Source organism: Anomaloglossus baeobatrachus, chromosome 4 (assembly GCF_048569485.1).
Source record: "Anomaloglossus baeobatrachus isolate aAnoBae1 chromosome 4, aAnoBae1.hap1, whole genome shotgun sequence".
Taxonomy (NCBI): Eukaryota; Metazoa; Chordata; class Amphibia; order Anura; family Aromobatidae; genus Anomaloglossus; species Anomaloglossus baeobatrachus.
The window spans coordinates 647,311,460-647,316,459 of NC_134356.1; the positions used below are offsets into that span (position 1 = coordinate 647,311,460).

General features: G+C 39.2%; 5 non-coding genes across 5 annotated transcripts; all 5 read right to left on the reverse strand.

The window, feature by feature from the left end:
- Window positions 1-121: 121 nt before the first annotated feature.
- TRNAM-CAU (transfer RNA methionine (anticodon CAU)) lies at window positions 122-194 on the reverse strand. The gene has a single exon. It is a non-coding gene; the product is annotated as a tRNA-Met (tRNA).
- A 1,020-nt stretch (window positions 195-1,214) lies between these two features.
- On the reverse strand, window positions 1,215-1,287 carry TRNAM-CAU (transfer RNA methionine (anticodon CAU)). Its single transcript has one exon. It is a non-coding gene; the product is annotated as a tRNA-Met (tRNA).
- Window positions 1,288-2,317: 1,030 nt separating this feature from the next.
- Window positions 2,318-2,390, reverse strand: TRNAM-CAU (transfer RNA methionine (anticodon CAU)). Its single transcript has one exon. It is a non-coding gene; the product is annotated as a tRNA-Met (tRNA).
- A 1,028-nt stretch (window positions 2,391-3,418) lies between these two features.
- TRNAM-CAU (transfer RNA methionine (anticodon CAU)) lies at window positions 3,419-3,491 on the reverse strand. Its single transcript has one exon. It is a non-coding gene; the product is annotated as a tRNA-Met (tRNA).
- Window positions 3,492-4,528: 1,037 nt separating this feature from the next.
- TRNAM-CAU (transfer RNA methionine (anticodon CAU)) lies at window positions 4,529-4,601 on the reverse strand. The gene has a single exon. It is a non-coding gene; the product is annotated as a tRNA-Met (tRNA).
- Window positions 4,602-5,000: the final 399 nt, after the last annotated feature.

The following is a 5,000-nucleotide window of genomic DNA, read 5'->3' on the forward strand; positions in this document are numbered from 1 at the left end:
TTTAACTATTTGGTTTCAAAGGATCCAAAACCCCCTTCCTTTATATCTGACGTTTTTTGGTACTGAGTGGATACAGTTCTGGCTGTCTAGTCAAGATGGAGACAAAATATCTAAAGCATAGTGCCCCGTGTGAGGATCGAACTCACGACCTTCAGATTATGAGACTGACGCGCTACCTACTGCGCTAACGAGGCAAGCTTCTAGCAAGGATGTGCCAAACTTACTTACTGAAAGCAATTAAGTTCTTCTTTTTCCACATTGACAACGTCTTATGAGAACAACACTTCCCATATGGTCTAGCGGTTAGGATTCCTGGTTTTCACCCAGGCGGCCCGGGTTCGACTCCCGGTATGGGAATGCTGCTTTTTCTGTACTATCTCTGACATTCAAAGGCCGACAGTTGTTTGCATAAAAAAGCAGTTCAGGTAAAATTTGCACTTTGCAGCCAAAGTTGCAAAACGTTAGGGTCTTGGCACTTCATTTCAAACTCTTGCACAACACTTTTATAGGTTTCATAGCTCAAACTATTCTCAACTATCATTTTTTACTTCAAAATGTCGAGGAACTCAAAAACTCGTATGGCCTGTCCTTTGGCCTCCAATTTCCATTCTAATCTGTAGAATTTAACAACTGAATGGCAAATTTCTCAAGCTCCCCAGTCAAAAAAAAGGAGTGAACTGTACCCTATCTGAGGGAAAACCTCATAATCATCAGAATAAGCCACTAGTTCTAACTACTGTTCAAATGAGTCAAGTTTAAACTGTTGAAAGGAAAAAGTTTTTTAATCAAAGCAACACTCTTTTTTTTTTTTTTTTACGCCTCTCATTTTTTCTGTGACTCTTTGGGTTATCCCATTTGACCAAGCAACCAGTATTCTTAGTTTACTGGTTCGATTCCTGCTATGGGATTGCCACTTTTTCTGTAATAAGTCACGCATTGAAATGTCGACACAAGCCATGCATACAGTCAGTCTAGCTTGGATTTGCTCTTTGCAGCAAAAAATGCTGACCACAATAGATTTTGGACATTCATTCCATTCTTTTGCTCAATACTCCATTTGAATTCATATCACAAATCATTTTTACTTTTGACTTTTAACTATTTGGTTTCAAAGGATCCAAAACCCCCTTCCTTTATATCTGACGTTTTTTGGTACTGAGTGGATACAGTTCTGGCTGTCTAGTCAAGATGGAGACAAAATATCTAAAGCATAGTGCCCCGTGTGAGGATCGAACTCACGACCTTCAGATTATGAGACTGACGCGCTACCTACTGCGCTAACGAGGCAAGCTTCTAGCAAGGATATGCCAAACTTACTTACTGAAAGCAATTAAGTTCTTCTTTTTCCACATTGACAACATCTTATGAGAACAACACTTCCCATATGGTCTAGCGGTTAGGATTCCTGGTTTTCACCCAGGCGGCCCGGATTCGACTCCCGGTATGGGAATGCTGCTTTTTCTGTACTATCTCTGACATTCAAAGGCCGACAGTTGTTTGCATAAAAAAGCAGTTCAGGTAAAATTTGCACTTTGCAGCCAAAGTTGCAAAACGTTAGGGTCTTGGCACTTCATTTCCAACTCTTGCACAACACTTTTATAGGTTTCATAGCTCAAACTATTCTCAACTATCATTTTTTACTTCAAAATGTCGAGGAACTCAAAAACTCGTATGGCCTGTCCTTTGGCCTCCAATTTCCATTCTAATCTGTAGAATTTAACAACTGAATGGCAAATTTCTCAAGCTCCCCAGTCAAAAAAAAGGAGTGAACTGTACCCTATCTGAGGGAAAACCTCATAATCATCAGAATAAGCCACTAGCTCCTAACTACTGTTCAAATGAGTCAAGTTTAAACTGTTGAAAGGAAAAAGTTTTTTAATCAAAGCAACACTCTTTTTTTTTTTTTTTTTTTTTTTTTACGCCTCTCATTTTTTCTTTGACTCTTTGGGTTATCCCATTTGACCAAGCAACCAGTATTCTTAGTTTACTGGTTCGATTCCTGCTATGGGATTGCCACTTTTTCTGTAATAAGTCACGCATTGAAATGTCGACACAAGCCATGCATACAGTCAGTCTAGCTTGGATTTGCTCTTTGCAGCAAAAAATGCTGACCACAATAGATTTTGGACATTCATTCCATTCTTTTGCTCAATACTCCATTTGAATTCATATCACAAATCATTTTTACTTTTGACTTTTAACTATTTGGTTTCAAAGGATCCAAAACCCCCTTCCTTTATATCTGACGTTTTTTGGTACTGAGTGGATACAGTTCTGGCTGTCTAGTCAAGATGGAGACAAAATATCTAAAGCATAGTGCCCCGTGTGAGGATCGAACTCACGACCTTCAGATTATGAGACTGACGCGCTACCTACTGCGCTAACGAGGCAAGCTTCTAGCAAGGATGTGCCAAACTTACTTACTGAAAGCAATTAAGTTCTTCTTTTTCCACATTGACAACGTCTTATGAGAACAACACTTCCCATATGGTCTAGCGGTTAGGATTCCTGGTTTTCACCCAGGCGGCCCGGGTTCGACTCCCGGTATGGGAATGCTGCTTTTTCTGTACTATCTCTGACATTCAAAGGCCGACAGTTGTTTGCATAAAAAAGCAGTTCAGGTAAAATTTGCACTTTGCAGCCAAAGTTGCAAAACGTTAGGGTCTTGGCACTTCATTTCAAACTCTTGCACAACACTTTTATAGGTTTCATAGCTCAAACTATTCTCAACTATCATTTTTTACTTCAAAATGTCGAGGAACTCAAAAACTCGTATGGCCTGTCCTTTGGCCTCCAATTTCCATTCTAATCTGTAGAATTTAACAACTGAATGGCAAATTTCTCAAGCTCCCCAGTCAAAAAAAAGGAGTGAACTGTACCCTATCTGAGGGAAAACCTCATAATCATCAGAATAAGCCACTAGTTCTAACTACTGTTCAAATGAGTCAAGTTTAAACTGTTGAAAGGAAAAAGTTTTTTAATCAAAGCAACACTCTTTTTTTTTTTTTTTTTTTTTTTTACGCCTCTCATTTTTTCTGTGACTCTTTGGGTTATCCCATTTGACCAAGCAACCAGTATTCTTAGTTTACTGGTTCGATTCCTGCTATGGGATTGCCACTTTTTCTGTAATAAGTCACGCATTGAAATGTCGACACAAGCCATGCATACAGTCAGTCTAGCTTGGATTTGCTCTTTGCAGCAAAAAATGCTGACCACAATAGATTTTGGACATTCATTCCATTCTTTTGCTCAATACTCCATTTGAATTCATATCTCAAATCATTTTTACTTTTGACTTTTAACTATTTGGTTTCAAAGGATCCAAAACCCCCTTCCTTTATATCTGACGTTTTTTGGTACTGAGTGGATACAGTTCTGGCTGTCTAGTCAAGATGGAGACAAAATATCTAAAGCATAGTGCCCCGTGTGAGGATCGAACTCACGACCTTCAGATTATGAGACTGACGCGCTACCTACTGCGCTAACGAGGCAAGCTTCTAGCAAGGATATGCCAAACTTACTTACTGAAAGCAATTAAGTTCTTCTTTTTCCACATTGACAACGTCTTATGAGAACAACACTTCCCATATGGTCTAGCGGTTAGGATTCCTGGTTTTCACCCAGGCGGCCCGGGTTCGACTCCCGGTATGGGAATGCTGCTTTTTCTGTACTATCTCTGACATTCAAAGGCCGACAGTTGTTTGCATAAAAAAGCAGTTCAGGTAAAATTTGCACTTTGCAGCCAAAGTTGCAAAACGTTAGGGTCTTGGCACTTCATTTCAAACTCTTGCACAACACTTTTATAGGTTTCATAGCTCAAACTATTCTCAACTATCATTTTTTACTTCAAAATGTCGAGGAACTCAAAAACTCGTATGGCCTGTCCTTTGGCCTCCAATTTCCATTCTAATCTGTAGAATTTAACAACTGAATGGCAAATTTCTCAAGCTCCCCAGTCAAAAAAAGGAGTGAACTGTACCCTATCTGAGGGAAAACCTCATAATCATCAGAATAAGCCACTAGCTCCTAACTACTGTTCAAATGAGTCAAGTTTAAACTGTTGAAAGGAAAAAGTTTTTTAATCAAAGCAACACTCTTTTTTTTTTTTTTTTTTTTTTTTTTTTTTTTTACGCCTCTCATTTTTTCTGTGACTCTTTGGGTTATCCCATTTGACCAAGCAACCAGTATTCTTAGTTTACTGGTTCGATTCCTGCTATGGGATTGCCACTTTTTCTGTAATAAGTCACGCATTGAAATGTCGACACAAGCCATGCATACAGTCAGTCTAGCTTGGATTTGCTCTTTGCAGCAAAAAATGCTGACCACAATAGATTTTGGACATTCATTCCATTCTTTTGCTCAATACTCCATTTGAATTCATATCACAAATCATTTTTACTTTTGACTTTTAACTATTTGGTTTCAAAGGATCCAAAACCCCCTTCCTTTATATCTGACGTTTTTTGGTACTGAGTGGATACAGTTCTGGCTGTCTAGTCAAGATGGAGACAAAATATCTAAAGCATAGTGCCCCGTGTGAGGATCGAACTCACGACCTTCAGATTATGAGACTGACGCGCTACCTACTGCGCTAACGAGGCAAGCTTCTAGCAAGGATATGCCAAACTTACTTACTGAAAGCAATTAAGTTCTTCTTTTTCCACATTGACAACGTCTTATGAGAACAACACTTCCCATATGGTCTAGCGGTTAGGATTCCTGGTTTTCACCCAGGCGGCCCGGGTTCGACTCCCGGTATGGGAATGCTGCTTTTTCTGTACTATCTCTGACATTCAAAGGCCGACAGTTGTTTGCATAAAAAAGCAGTTCAGGTAAAATTTGCACTTTGCAGCCAAAGTTGCAAAACGTTAGGGTCTTGGCACTTCATTTCAAACTCTTGCACAACACTTTTATAGGTTTCATAGCTCAAACTATTCTCAACTATCATTTTTTACTTCAAAATGTCGAGGAACTCAAAAACTCGTATGGCCTGTCCTTTG